At 33.1% G+C, this 16,575-nt stretch overlaps 1 long non-coding RNA gene across 1 annotated transcript in view; it reads right to left on the bottom strand.

Annotated features, from left to right (window-relative positions):
• The window catches only part of LOC134806985 (uncharacterized), a 78,298-nt gene extending 61,815 nt beyond the window's left edge, over positions 1-16,483 (bottom strand). Inside the window, exons 1-2 of the long non-coding RNA XR_010147533.1 lie at positions 16,221-16,483; positions 16,025-16,109 (exon numbers count right to left, since the gene is read on the bottom strand). This is a non-coding gene — a long non-coding RNA (uncharacterized LOC134806985). The remainder of the gene's footprint in view (positions 1-16,024; positions 16,110-16,220) is intronic.
• Positions 16,484-16,575: the final 92 nt, after the last annotated feature.

Genomic DNA, 16,575 nt, shown 5'->3' with positions numbered 1-16,575 from the left:
AAGAATAAATGAGATACTAGAAATAGTATATTTTGATGCTTTTTTATGGCTACAAAATAGTTCATATAATTTATTCAACTGTGATCCATTTGATTATTATTTACTTTACATTTCTTTTAAATTTTAAGATTTTACAAATTACTATATAATTTTTATGATGCATAGCTTATATATGTATTTATACTCTTTTAATTACTGTAGAAAGTTTCTTAGAAAGAATGATGATTAGGTCAAAGGCTATACATATATAGACAATTCTAATTTGTACTTTCTCATTATTTTTACAATAATAATTCCAATAATCTACATTTCCAGCAAAGTATAAGATTTCCCTCATTTTCTATAGTTGCATACATTGAAAGCTATCCGTTTTAAAAATTTGCGTGATAGTACTGAGTAAAAATTTATGTTTGTTGGTTTTGCCTTCCTACATTTCCCTCCCTTCCTCCCTTCCTCCATCCTCCCTCCCGCTTTCTTTCCCTTTCTCTTTCTTTGTCTTTCTTTCTTCTTTTTCTTTCTTTCTTTCTTTCTTCTTTCTTTCTTTCTTTCCTTTCTTTTTCTTTCTTTCTTTTTCCTTCTTTTTCTTTTCTTTCTTTTTCTTTTTCTTTCTTCTTTCTGTCTTTCTTTCCTTTCTCTCTCTCTCTCCCTCTCTTCCTCTTCCCCTTTCCTTTCCCTTTCTTTCCTGATTAAACATAAGACATTTATTTCTCACAGTTCTGGAAGCTGGGAAGTCCAAAATCAAGGTGCAGGTAGATCTGTTGTCTGGTGAGGGCATTCTTTTTGGCTTGAAGATAGATGTCTTTTTGTTGGATCCTCACAAAGTGGAGAGAAAGAGACTAGAACTCTTTCTCATGAGGGCTCCACTCTCAAGACCTCATCTAAATCTAATGACCTTTCAAAGGCTACACTTCCTAATACCACCCGTTTTGGGGCTAGAGTTTTCACATATGAATTTTGGGGGAATATAAACATCTACATATCATTTCTTTTTACTCATTTCACAAATATTTATTGAATGACTCTCAATTGCTGCTGATTGGTAATAAAGACATAAATAGTGAACTAACAGACGTCATTATTTTGGAGCTTACATTTAGTTCAGGAAGACAAATAATGAGTAAATAATTCATAAATAAGATATTTTAGTTAGACATAAAGTGTTATAAGTGAAAAATACTTAACAAAACTCAGGGAGGGTGGACTACTTGGGTTCTTTATATGTCAGGGACTGAAGTGATGACTTGGATGCTAGTCTCTAAAAAGCCAGGTAAAGTACTTCTCAAGCCATGGGAAGAGTAAGATAAAAGACACTGTTAGAATTGTATTTTTATAACACATTCACACTCACGTTCCAGTCCAGATACTTATTAGTTGAATATTTATGTCAGTGGTTATAGTCTTGGGCTCTGAAATCTAATAGCCATGGATTTAATTTTTAACTTCTCTAATCCTAAATTTCCTATCTTTAAAATGTAGTTAATGTTATGTACTTTACCAAGCCACTATAGAAATTACACACATAATATATAAAATGTCTATTAAAATATTTATTTTCATTAACTATTGATGTTATTGTTATTACTGTCAAGTAGAGACAGCTGATACAAATGATTGTGACCTGGGATTTACAGTTACAATATATAGATGAACATCCAATTTCTGCCTCATAACAGCTGCATAGCCAACTTATTAATCATTTATGAAACAGATTGGTTTTGTCTTATCTTTGCTTATTCCTGGAGCCCTGTTTGGTATCCAGTTTCTTCCTGCACTAAGATCCCCCCTTTCATCACTATGATACATTAATTAATCCATAAAATTACTCAGTCATTGAGTACCTATGCTTGGTCAGAGATCTCCAACATAAAAATTGTCTGGTAACCCTCCTAAACCCTTGTCTATCTCTTAATTTCTTACTGGTATAATGTTCCCTTTCTTCTTCTCTTTGACAGTGTCCCACAAAGCAACTAGAATTTCTCCCTGCTGGCTATTCCCTGAGAGTTCATTTTTTTAGAAATCGGTCTTATTGGCGGGGCGCGGTGGCTCACGCCTGTAATCCCAGCACTTTGCGAGGCTGAGGCGGGCGGATCACGAGGTCAGGAGACTGAGACTATCCTGGCTAACACGGTGAAACCCCGTCTCTACTAAAAATACAATCTCTCTCTCTCTCTCCCCTCTCTCTCTCTCTCTCTCTGGAGATAGAGAGAGAGAGGGGAGAGAGAGAGAGAGAGGAGAGAGAGAGAAAGAGAAATAAATAAATAAATAAATAAATAAATCTGTCTTATTGCCAGGCTCTATTTCTAGACTTGTCCCTTTGCCCCAGTGAAGACAAAATCTTTTTTTTTTTTTTTTTTTTTTTGAGACGGAGTCTCGCTCTGTCGCCCAGGCTGGGTGCAGTGGCGCGATCTCGGCTCACTGCAAGCTCCGCCTCCCGGGTTCACGCCATTCTCCTGCCTCAGCCTCCCGAGTAGCTGGGACTACAGGCGCCCGCTACCACGCCCGGCTAATTTTTTGTATTTTTAGTAGAGACGGGGTTTCACCGTGTTAGCCAGGATGGTCTCGATCTCCTGACCTCGTGATCCGCCCGCCTCGGCCTCCCAAAGTGCTGGGATTACAGGCGTGAGCCACCGCGCCCGGCCAAGACAAAATCTTATAAGTAAATATTTTATCTACAACAACTATTCAGCAAATGAGATTACAATTGCTTGTATTTTTGGTAGACCTAGAAGTTACTCACAGAAGTTATACCAGTATGAGTTATTGTTTTGAAAAAGATAGACTTGAAAAAAGACTACTACAATGAAATTATTAAGAAAGCTCGAACTAAATTTTAGCTGAACTGTCTTATTTGGAAGATTATTTATAAAATTATATATTTGCAATTCTTTTCTCAGAGAAAATTGTAAAAAACAAAGATAGATTTTCAGAAACAATATTCATTTATGCTCTATGGCAACTTAATAATAATAACAGAATATGATTGTAACAAGTCACATATTGATGGCTAGGAAGAAACTTATTCCAGTAAATAGTAAGTAGGATATGATATAATCATATCAATTGGAACTACACCCAGAAATAAAATAAAGCTAACTGCCACAGCTGACTTCATTTCAACTGAAAATATAGTAATTAAAAAGACTGAAAAGAGAAATCTGTATTGCTAGAATATTAAACTATTTCAATAAATTATAAAAACAACATTTGACGGGCAGTTATGTTTAATGTTAAAATAACATTACCTTTTATCTCAAGTGAAATCAGACACATTGGTATGAAAATTTCTTTGGGTATACTGTTTAGCTCCTAGTTTGTGGTAAATGGCTTTTGAAAATATGCTTCTTAGATGTTAAAGCTAGAGAAATCTTGATAGGATTATATTCAATATAAACAAAAGAGCTTGAGAGAAAAAAAGACACACACACACACACACACATAAAACTTTATGAGATTTGCCTATTTTTCAAAGCCCTTAGTAATTCCTGTTTGCTCAGTGCAAATCAACTATTTCTCACTTCTAAAGGCACAGTAACCATCTTTCTTTACATCCACATTGTAATTATTAATTCTCACAAATCTGTATTTTAGCTTAATTCCTACATAAATGGCAGACTTCCTGTCTTCGACACTCCTTGACTATGAGATTGACTGTGTTAGAAGCCACACGTAATTTTTGTTAGTTTACATTTGCATCATATTTTCTTTCATTTTCCTGGAATTGTGATTATGTTCCAAACTCAGGATCTGGTCATAAGCTTTAATTGTTGGTGCTTTTCTAGGAGATAAGAATGCATTTATTTTCTCATCATATTCTTTAGGCTCTAGTAACTTTGAATCTTAGAAGGATCTGCAGTCATTACAATGGCTAATCATATTTTTTGAAAATGTAAAAATCAATCCAATTCTGAAATTAATGTAGTGTTGTTTGGATCTCTTTATATCAGTGCAGGAAACTTATAGTTCCTTAAGAATCAAAAAGAGAGAAAATGGGCAAAAGGGCACAGGCTCCAGGTACATAGAGTTTGTCTAATTTGAGAAAGGAGCTATCATACAAATATATAATAAAAAATATATAAATATATAATAAAAAAGATCACACACACACACACACACACTGAAGTTGGAATAGTGAGAGAGAACCCTGTCCAAGGATCCTCAGTGTATCTGAAACAGTATCCAAGGACATTCTAAGGGTATATGGTTCTACTGCCAAGTTTTACTCTGGAGCCTCAAGTTAAAATTCCCATGACTAGGCTACAGCTATTTAGAAATCCACAGCTGGGCAATTCACTAGCAAAGAGACATATATATATATTATTTGGAAAGGCAGCAAAGACTGAAAATCATTAGGTAAACACCAGCTGGCAGACAAGATAGAAGAGCAAAAAAGAAAAAGACAGGTGATAGAGACAGATGGAAAAACCAGGATGGAGAAAAGGTATTAATATAAGTGTGTCAGGGGTACAAATTCTATAACTTATGAGCAGGGCCTGCAAGTTAGGCATTGTAAGTATTAAAATTATGACCATGCAATTAAGATTATTGAGCTAAGTAACTGACAGGAAAGAAACAGGCAGATATTCACAAATATATGAAATGAAGACAAACATTTATGGAGAGGCCGAGCACAGTGGCTCACACCTGTAATCCCAGCACTTTGGGAGGCCGAGGCAGGTGGATCGCGGGGTCAGGAGATCGAGGCCATCCTGGCAAACATGGTGAAACACCGTCTCTACTAAAAATACAAAAAATTAGCCGGGCGTGGTGGAACATGCCTGTAGTCCTAGCTACTCAGAAGACTGAGGCAGGAGAATGGAGCCAACCTGGGAGGCAGAGCTTGCAGTGAGCCAGGATCACGCCACTGCACTCCAGCCTGGACAACAGAGCAAGACTCCGTCTCAAAATAAATAAATAAATAAATAAAAACCCCAAAAAATTTATGGAGAAAAAATGGATAAAAAGAGAAATTGAATGATGCATACACTTTATGTTTTCTTGCTACAAAGACTACATCTAAAACAGGATAAATAAAGCATGATGCATGGAGATTGTCCTCTATATAACAACATTTAGATAGATAGCCCTATTCCATTTAGATAAGCCTACTATTTTCCATTACTTAGAAAGGAACTGAGATCAAATCAGTTTTAAATCTGTGATGAAATGGTTCTGTTCTGCTTATTCCTTAGGTGAAATTTCACACAGTGTAATCCTCTTATTATGAAAGTCAATTTGAAAATCCCGACATCTGAGCGGAGTACTGAAGATGACGTTGCCCAGAATCAACAAGAAACTGTCCATTCAAAAATAAATAAATAAATGTATTGATTATTATGTTCCTGACATGGGCTAGGCACTGAGGATTCCATTACAAACAAAAGGGAAAAAATGTGGTCTTTATTCTTATGCAGCTAAAGTTTAGAGATGGAGAAAGAAACAATTTCACAAATTAGTGTAATAGATACAAGTTGTGATAAAAATCAATGAAGAAATAATGCGAAGTCTTGTGCAAGTATATAGCAAGTGAAGGTGGGGAGAGGCTGAAGTGCTGGGGTTTGGGATGAAAAAGAAGGCTACCCTGAAAATAGCTGGATTCCTGATTGAAGTAGAACTAGGAATCCACACAGGAGTGGGGAAGATAGAAATAGAGGATGATGGTTGGTGGAGTACATTTAAAGCAAAGTAAGGACCAGTGGTAAAAACACCTGCCTGGGAGGATTATCAATAAACCAATGGTTGTTATTTGTTAGAATGAATGGGTGTACGGTGTAGGAGGAGGCAGGAGGAGCATGCAGGGATAGATTATGATGGCTTTTGACATTCAGACCATGTTTTGACAGTACAGGTGATGATATGTGCATAAATCATAAAACAAATTTAAATAGAATATTCATAGAGGCCTTAGTAGAGTCCTATGGAAGGACAGTACAAGGAGGGATAATTCTTACTGATAGGTTAGTGAAAGCTTCATGGAGGGGGTTATATGTATGTAGGGCCTTGACAGAAAGGTGATATTTTAATTGGAGACTTGAGATGAGATGCACAGGTCAAAAGAATAGTTGTTGCAAAAGCACAGAGGAAGATGTGACTGGGATTGGAAATAATGAGTCTATGTGAATGGAGACAGTTGGGGATAGGGCTGAAATTATAGACTGGAGTCAGATTGCAGAGAATTGTGAATGCCTGACAACGCTGGTGACATGAGAACTTTTTATTTGATTATACCTTATTTTGTAAGCAAGGAGAAAATGCACTATTTAGAGCATGAGATTTGGGTTTCAGTCCCAACCCTTTACTTACCAGCTGTGTAATTTGACAATCTACTTAATATTTATTTACCTATTTTCTTCATTGAAAATACAGAAAATGACATCATTGGGATGATACAAGAACTAAATGAATATTCAATAAGATGAAGATTAAAAATATTTAGCTTAGAGATTGGCATATAAAACCTTAATAAATATTATTAATATTAATAAAATCATTTTACATCAGCATGTGGAATATTTATATATACAGTATAGAGGGCTTAAAATCAGTAATTGAAGCCACTGTAGAAAATAAGAAGTGACGAGAACTTGAGTAATGGCTATTGGAGTATAAAGGAGGGCAATAATATTCCATAGACGATATGAAGGAAAACCAAATGCTACTTCGTACCTATTATCACTACAAGGGCACTAAGCTCTGAGAAGTAAAAAAATGCCTATGTTTAAGTAACTGAAGCTTAGGAACATGTTGTTTTGCCATTAATTGAAATCAGAGCACAGAGGAAAGGAACCTTGTTGAGGAGGCAGGAGTTGGTAAGTGTGAACAGCATTCTCTGGGTAGTGAAAACAAACATGTCTGATAAGAGAGGATATGCATTATCGATGATTCAAATTCAATTTGTTCATTTACCCTATAAAAGCTATCAGAAAGGCCGGGCGCGGTGGCTCACGCCTGCAATCCCAGCACTTTGGGAGGCCGAGGAGGGTCAATCATCTGAGGTCATGAGTTTGAGACCAGCCTGCCCAACAGGGCGAAACCTCGTCTCTACTAAAAATACAAAAATCAGCTGGGCAGGGTGGCACGCACCTGTAATCCCAGCTACTCGGGAGGCTGAGGCAGGAGAATCTCTTGAACCCAGGAGGCGGAGGTTGCAGTGAGCCAAGATCGTGTCCCTGCACTCCAGCCTGGGTGACAGAGTGAGACTCCGTCTCAAAATAATAATAATAATAATAATAATAATAATAATAATAATAATGCTATCGGAAATAAAACCATTGTGGTTAAATTTATCTCATGATGTATTGTTAATTTACCTCATGATTTATCGATTTATTTATTCAACCTGCTGCCTGTGACAGCTTGAAACATATCACAGACACAAACACAATTATGTGCAATTGTAGAAGCTGTAATTTTTTGTTTTATTTTTTATAAACTATAATGAATGCAAAATATATAAAATATAAATGTACAGCTTAACAAATTATGATAAAGAGAATACTTGTGTCACTATATAGAAGAAAAAGAGAAGGAACATTGAAGCCTCAGAAGCCTCCCTCCATTCTCCTTCTCAGTCACCTCTCATTTCTCTATTTCCCCAAGTTTTACATTAATTAATATGTATAATTTCATCTATTCATCTTCAAAACCTAACTATTTATCTTCAAAACCATTCTTTTTGTCTTTTTTACTTTTAAAGTTAATGTATATGAAATCAAACACTATGAATTCTCTTCTGCCCGGTTTCTTTACTTCAAACTTTTATGTTTCATCTGTTGGGTTGCTTGTATTTGTAGTTGTTCATTTTATACCTGTGTAGTATTGCAATGGATGAATACACAACACTTTATTTATTACTTATATCTTTTAAGGGCATTAGGGTTGTTTCTATTTGGTGACTATTATAAATAATATGTGTAGACTATATATGTTTGATGGTGCAAAAATACATTCATTTCTGTTTGGTTAACATATTGCAATTGAGTTGCAACAGCATCACTTAAGCATATATTCAATTTTATTAGACAATGACAAACTATTTTCCAAAATAATTAGGACCATTAGCCAATGATGTTATGGATGAGTGTTCCTGGTTGTATACCTCGCAGCCCACATTTCGCATTATAATTTGTTTTATTTATTTATTTATTTATTTAATTTTAATTTAATTTTATTTTTTTTGAGACGGGAGTCTTGCTCTGTCACCCAGGCTGGAGTGCAGTGGCACGATCTTGGCACACTGCAAGCTCTGCCCCCCAGGTTCATGCCATTCTCCTGCCTCAGCTTCCCAAGTAGCTGGGACTACAGGCATGAGACACCATGCCCGGCTAATTTTTTGTATTTTTAGTGGAGACGGGGTTTCACCGTGTTAGCCAGGATGGTCTCGATCTCCTAACCTCGTGACCCGCCCGCCTTGGCCTCCCAAAGTGTTGGGATTACAGGTATGAGCCACCACACCTGGCCTGTTTCATTTATTTTAATAGGTGTGAAATGGCCTATCATTGTGATTTTGAATTCTTTGAGAACATTTTGCCTGTATTTATTGGTTTTCTACTACTTCTAGATTTCTAAATGTTTTTATTTTGAAAGGATTTAGACCTATTTTAATACTTTATTATTTCTTGTGTCTGTTTTGGTAAGTTTTATTTTTCTATAATTTGTCTATTATGCATAATTTTTCACCTTATTTAAATAATATTTTTCGTATTATATTCTAATTAACATTTGAATGTGTAAAGTATATGTAGCAATGTTCTTTTCATTTCTGAATTGGTTATTTGTAACTTTTCTCATTTTATCTGATCATTCATAATAGATATTTACAAATCATATCAAACTTTCGAAAATAATTTTCACTTATTTTTATGATCATCTAAAATTGTAATTATTTAATTATATTAATTTATGTTTTTCACATTCTTATTTCTACTTAATTTATATTACATTTCTTTTTCTAACTACACACTAATTTTCAGCAATTCTTTCATCTTATACATGCATGTATCACTTTGAGATCCTGATTTCAGTTCTTTTAAATAAATACCTAGAAGTGGGGTTGCTGGATCATAGGGTAGCTCTATTTTTAATTTTTGAGGAACACCCATACTGTTTTCCATAGTGGCTGCAGCATTTTGCATTTGCACCAATAGTGTACAAGAGTTCTGATTTCTCCACATCTTTCCCAACACATATTGCATTTTTTTTTAAAATTGACAATAGCCATCCCAACAGATTGAGAAGATATCTCATTGTGGTTTTGGTTTGCATTTCTCTGACGATTAATATCATTGAATATTTTCTCATATGTGTTATCCATTTTTATGTCTTCTTTGGAGAAATGTATTTCCAAGTTGATAGCTTATTTTTAAAATCAGAGTATTAGCTTTGCTACTGTTGAGTTTTAAGAGTTCTTCATATATTTTGGGTATTAGCCATTTATCAGATGTGTGGTTTGCAAAAAAAAAAAAAGTATCCCATTCTATATCTTATACCATACAGAAAAATCAACTCAAATTAGACTAAAACTTAAAGGTAAGAGCCAAAACTATGACACTCCTAAAAAACTGGGAAAAAAACTTAATGATGCTGACGTTGGCAATGATTTTATGAATATGATACCAAAAGTACACAGGTAACAAAGCCAAAAATAAACAAATGGAACTAAATTAAGCTAAAAATCAGGACAGCAAAGGAAGCAATTAACAGAATAAAAAATCTACCTATGGAATGAGAAAAATATTTTCAAATCCTATTATCAACAACTCACATTAGTATCATACAATCATTTGTTAACTTATGGGCCTATATTTGATACATTGTTATTAGCTAAAGTCCATAGTTCAGATTCTTTATGTAATTCGTTATTGTTGTTGTTGTTGTTCCAGGACCTCATCCAGAATACTACCTTATATTTAGTTGTCATCTCCCTTTAGATTCCTCTTGCCTGTGACAGTTTCTTAGACTTTCCTTGTTTCTAATGACGTTGGTATGCATTTTGTAGGACGCCCCTCTCTAAAAAATTCACCTGATGTTTTTCTCACGATTAGACAGAGGTTATGAATTGGAGGAAAGAAGATACCAGAAGTAAAGTGCCATTTTCACCTACATGATGTATGACTCTTGATAATGACCCTCATCACCTTGCTGAGATACTGTTTGTTATCTTTCTATACTCTGAAGTGACACTTCCCCTCTCCCTTTCTACACTTTATTCTTTGGAAGAAAGTCACTGTGCACAGTTCACGTTTAAGAAGAGTGTATTCACATTACCTCTTCTAGAGAGGTAATTATCTTAGCATATTTTCAAATATTGACCTATCTGTGTATAATTGGATAAATGCTACTAGGTTGTACTTTATTTTTATATTTTGTTTGATTTGATATGCTAACATTTATTGAGGATTTTGCATCTACATTCATGAGAGATATGGTCTGTTGTTTTTCTTTCTTGTAATGTCTTTATCTGTTGTGGTATTAGAATAATTCTATCCTTGAGGATATGTAGGAAATCTTTCCTCCATCTCTGTTTTCTGGAAGAGATTGTAGAGAATTTGTGTCTTTTCTTTCTTAAATGTTTGGTAGAATTCACTAATAAATTTTCTAGGCTTGTTGCTTTCTTTTTTGGAAGGTTATTACTTTTTGACTCAATTTCTTTAATAGATACAGGCCTATTTAGGCAATCTCTTTATCTTTCTGTAAGTTTTGGAAATTTGTGTCTTTCAAGGAGGTGGTCATTTTTGTCTAAGTTATCAAATTTGTGAAAAAAGGGTTGTTCATAATATTCCTTTATTTTTTTAGTGTCCATAGGATCAGTAATGCTGACCCCTCTTTTATTTATGTTATTAGTGATTTGTGTCTTCTCTCTTTTGTCCTTGGTTAACTTGGCTAGAAGTTTGTCACCGTTAATGATCTTTACTAAGAACTACCTATTAATTTTACTGATTATCTCTATTGTTACACTTTTCCAATTTTATTGATTTCACTTTTATTTTTACCACTTCTTTACTTCTGCAAGCTTTAGGCTAAAGTTGCTCTTTCTCTAGTTTCCTGAGATGGAGGCTTAGATCACTGTTTTCAGATATTTATTCATTTTACTAATATTGACTTAATACTATAAAATTATTACTAAAGATTTTGTTATATCAACATAACTTGATATGTTGTATTTCATTTTCATGTACTTCAAAATATTTGTGAAATTTATTTTTGACACATTTTATTTGATAATTGTGTCATTTAAAGGTGTGTTGTTTAATTTCCATGTACTTTAGAATTTTCTAGTTATCTTTCTAGTATTGATTTCTAGCTTATTTCCATTGTGGTCTGAGAACATATTGTATAAGATTTTTATTAACTTACATTTATTATGATATGTTTTACGGTCTGGAATGTGATCTATTTTGGTTAACATTCCATGTGAACTTTGAAAATCATGTATATTCTAATAATGTTGTATGGAGTATTCTGTAAATGTCAATGAGGTAAAGCTGACTGATAATGCTATTCAGGTCGATGATATTTCTTTCTAAAAGTTTTGAGTATAATAACTTCTTAAACTTAGTAGCTATTTTGAAAATGAAAACAAATATGCAAATTATCAAAGCCTAATATTGACATTTTGAAATTGTTCAAGGAAAATAAAGTATTTAGAGCCTATAATTCTAAATATACCTAATAATTTATAATATTTTTTCTGCATTATTAGTAGTATTTTATAAAGTCAGTGTTTACTTAAGTTCACTCCACTATATATGTTTTCATTATGTTTTATTCTTTACACACTTCCAAAATCCATTTGGCATAATTTTCCTTTATTTTCAAGAATATTCCTAAGAATCCCTCTTTATTTTACTTCTACTGATAGTAAATTATTTGTTTTTGTTTTCCTAAAAATGTCTTTATTTCAACAGCATATCTTCAATCATAATTTTCTTTGGCATAGAATTCTGAATTGGCAGTTATTTTCTTTTTCACAAATGATGATATCTTGTCACTATATTTTGGCTTCCATCACTGTTGAGAAATCATCTGTAAATGTCACTATTACTAATTTGAAAATAAGAGCTCTTTCATGTTTTTACTTGATCAGTTTTCTTTAGTTTTATTTTGATGGTTGATGTGTAGATTGTCTTTTGTATCCACTCTACTTAGCAGTAAAAAAAAATCATGAAAAAATGGGCTAGTCATATTCATGCATTTTAGAAAATTTTCATATGTTACCTTTTGTATTACTTCTGTCTCATCAATATACTCCTCACTTCTGGGACTTGAATTAATCATATGCTAGAGATTCACCAATATGCTATTTGTTTCTTTTCTCCTATATAAAAATTTCCGAACTTTTATCTCTAAATGTTGCATTCTGTTTTGTTTGTTCTGGCCAAATGTCAAATGTATTGTTTCTCCTTTGCTTTGTATAATATGCTTTTGAGTATGTCCATTGAGTCTTTGTTTTAGATTGTTGTTATCCATTGCAATAATCTATGTATTTTTCAATATGCTAAGTCTCTTTTTATTGTTTTTGGTACTCTATCCAATTATTGCATCTTAGTTTTTATCTCCTTGAATGTAGAAATAAATAATTTTTTTTTAAACTGAGTTTGGCTATTGTTGCCTAGGCTGGAGTGCAATGGTGTGATCTTGGCTCACAGCAACCTCCACCTCCTGGGTTCAAGTGATTATCCTTCCTCAGCCTCCCAAGTAGCTGGGATTACAGCCACCCTCCACCACGCCCAGCTAATTTTTGTATTTTTAGTAGGGATGGGGTTTCACCATGTTGGTCAGGCGGGTCTCACCCCTGACCTCAGGTGATCGACCCACCTTGGCCTCCTAAGGTGTTGGGATTACAGGCATGAGCCAAAGTGCCCAGCTGAAATAAATAATGTTATCTTCAGTCTCTGTCTGATAGTTCCAATATTTGTAATTTCTTTTGAGCTGTTCTCTTTATTCTTATTTTTGAAATTCCTGCTCATATCATTTTGCCACCTTCTTTTCCTCGTTACATTTGATTGTGTTTGTAGTATATTGTCACAGAAAAAGTACTCGCAGAGGTAAATTTGAGGATGAGGATTATGTTATCTGCAATGAGATTGTGTTTGTAGCATACTGTCATTGAAAAAGTACTTGCAGAGGTAAATTTGAGGATGAGGATTATGTTATCTGTAATGGGATTGTGTTTGTAGTATACTGTCACTGAAAAAGTACTTGCAGAGGTAAATTTGAGGATGAGGATTATGTTATCTGTAATGGATTTTTTACTCCAGAAATTGTTTGTAATTTACTTCTGCCTGTTATCTATAGACTTTAGCAATCATTAATTACCTTAATTCAATTGCATGGTTTGGAATTGTTCAGACTATTCATATTATTTTATGATAGACTCCACTATGTAGGGATGTCAAGTTTATTACATTCAGCTTTACTCTTAGATTGGAATTCTTTGTGTTGCAGGAAGGGAGTGGTTACCAAAGTCTACTGCATTTACTTTTTTTTTTCTTAATATTATGAGGCTGTCCAAAGTACAATCCAACCTTTCAGCCACTTCTTATGGATTGGCAAATACCCAGAACAAATTTAATCCTAAATGTTGTACCTTCATGACCCTTCTTCTATTCCTAGCAGACCAATGCCTCACTATATTTTTAACTCTTCACTTTATCTTATATATAAAACAGTTAATTATTTAGTACCCTTATCAATAAGGGTAAATAGAACATTACCATAATTATTTTATTTCTAATTCAAATCTTTCCTATATATTTTGCTTGCAAGTTCCATTCAGTTAAATACAAACTGGTGTATTCCAGATGAATAGAAATATACAGCAGGTTTTTTTTTCCCAGAAAATAAGCAACAAAAATGTTATTTTTGAGGTTTAAAGACTATATAAATATGGAATATTTAAAAGTGTACTTATTGTTCATTACTTTTTACATTGGACAGCATAGTTTGTAATATTTTATAAAAGAATATTATATTATAATCATCATAATATTTGTGATCATTGCCCCTTCTGTGATAGGTGCTGTGCAGAATATTTTCTTTAATTCCCTGTATCTCATAACTAAAATTTAGATTTTAAGGATTTGGTATCCCTAACTCTACAAGTTAGAATTATTTTTTTTTAAAGGTAGGTAACTTATCCAAGGTGCACACGGCATGAAATAAATAAGGCAGAATTAAAAACTTTTTTATCTGACCCCAAATTATTTGTTCTTTACATATTTCCTTGATAAATTGATACATAATTAATAAAAGTAAATTTATCTAATATTTTAAATTGCTGTTGAGTAAATAGGAGCACACATATAAACTCAAATTGTATTTGAATAACTAAATGTGATTTTTTAAAAGAATGTATTATAGATTTCAACATTCTGTTTCTGTGTTTTCTATAAAATATTAATGATACAAATTATTTTATTGTTTTACTTAAATAACAATTTACTTAAATAACTTTTTACTTAACTTTTTATTTAAATAACTTTTTACTTAAATAAATTCAGAAATCTTTGATCAAAAATGTTCTCTAAAATTATAATAGGATTGATTTTCTGAGAACCTAATTATTTTTAAATCTTATAATTGCTTGTCAGTATCAAAATTCACTGGATCAATACTATGCAACACATTAACTGATATGATATACAGTGTATCATGTTCAGTAGAGAGACAGAAAAATGAGGTAAATTATTTTCAATCTCAGAGTACTAATTTTATTTGAATTATAAATTACTACCACTTTGTAGATCTAAAATTTAAAAACAAAAATGAAGACCAATTTACTAGCTCTGTATCAATTTTTGTTCTGTTTATTTACTTACATGCAATATGAAAATTAAATGTCACAAGTTTTTTTTTTTACGGTGTAGCTCAGAGATGTTAAAAAAATTGTGTAATGTCATAAGGCCATTTTTTTTCCATCCCCCAAGTGTACCAATGAGTCACTCAAATATAGACCTCAACCTTTTTCATAAAGGAAAAATGCTTTATCTGACATAGCCACAGTTTGTGCTTTTTACGTCCCTTTACTATCATTGATCAACTATGTTTTATACAGATCATGATTTTTCATCTGCTCTTTATAAAATTCTTTATATATGATTTATATATTGTTTTATGTTTTATATGGAAACTCTTTCTCAAAAATGTGAAATTACTAATTTAAGATAACAGCTAGTACAAGAAGAGCAGCAAACAGAATAAAGGTCTCCAAAATGCATATACTTTCTTATATGGATTTGGTTAATTATCAAAATCAAGTTGATTTTATATCTAACTTTGAGGTTTGCATGGTGGGTATGGATTATTATGCTGCTTTGGGCAGAAGTAGATATCTTTTATCCACAGAGTAATTCTTTGTTGTTGAAATTCCAAGCATACTTCAATATTAGGCAGATGAAATCACAAGACTCTAGCATACTTATTTCACCTATTGATAAAATCAACCTTCTAAATTACCAATAGCAAAGCATATTTAGCATTAACTCTGTTAATTCATGGAAGAAATATTTTGCCTAAATAACTAAGCTAGCACATTTTCTTTTAGAGTGTCAGACTAATTATATTTATTGATGAAAGCATATGAACACTTTGAGTGTTTGAATTTCATAAGGAATCAGCCAGGCTTACAGAAAAGTGCAGTGGTCTTTAATAAATATTTACCTCTTACTAAGTGCCATGTGCTGAGGATAAAATGAAGAATATGATGTAGTCTCCATTCGTTAGAATATCCTACTCTTGTAGAAAGACTTTCATTATTTAAAAATTCTAATAAGGATGGCCATAATCTTTCTCTTAGAGTAAGGTTTTGTTTTATTACAATGTATATATTATATATTTTGTATATTTTATATATGTTTTATTAAAATATATATAACTGTGCTAGAGAACAGAATTTCATTCATTGGTCAGTTTTTATTATTATTAACAATAGCATTTACAATAGATTTTTGGTGCTAAATTATATCTCAGAACAGTATAAATGAAAGCATTCTGCCTATGAATCAAGAGACTTAAGTTTTTGGCTTACCTATCTTGATAACCGGCTGTGTGATGGTGAAGAATCATTGGCTCTCATTCTACCTCCACCAAGTAAGGAATGCGAAACAGATACTCTGTTGAAAATTCACAAGAAATTCAAAATTTAATGATCGAAAAGTATTATAAAGTGTTACTAAAATATTGATCAACATCTAAATTATACACAATAACAGTGTATTTCTTACCCTATTTCTACAAACATTGTATTTCTTAGAGGATGGGGTTATGTCTTAATGATTTTTTTGTTAACTCCTATAGTATTTAGCATGCTGCTGGTTGTGGAATATGTGACTAGGTCAAACCTGTATCCTTTTTTTTTTTTGTCAGCATCCAAAATCTTTTCAATAAAAGGGTAGGATCCAGGGTTATTATTATTATTTTTGTTTGGAGATGGAGTCTCGCTCTGTCGGCCAGGCTGGAGTGCAGTGGCGCGATCTCGGCTCACTGCAACTTCCGCCTCCTGGGTTCACACTATTCTCCTGCCTCAGCTTCCCCAGTAGCTGGGACTACAGGTACCCGCCACCACGCCCGGCTAATTTT

Source organism: Pan troglodytes, chromosome 9 (assembly GCF_028858775.2).
Source record: "Pan troglodytes isolate AG18354 chromosome 9, NHGRI_mPanTro3-v2.0_pri, whole genome shotgun sequence".
NCBI lineage: Eukaryota > Metazoa > Chordata > Mammalia > Primates > Hominidae > Pan > Pan troglodytes.
This window is presented reverse-complemented; position numbering and strand designations above follow the sequence as displayed.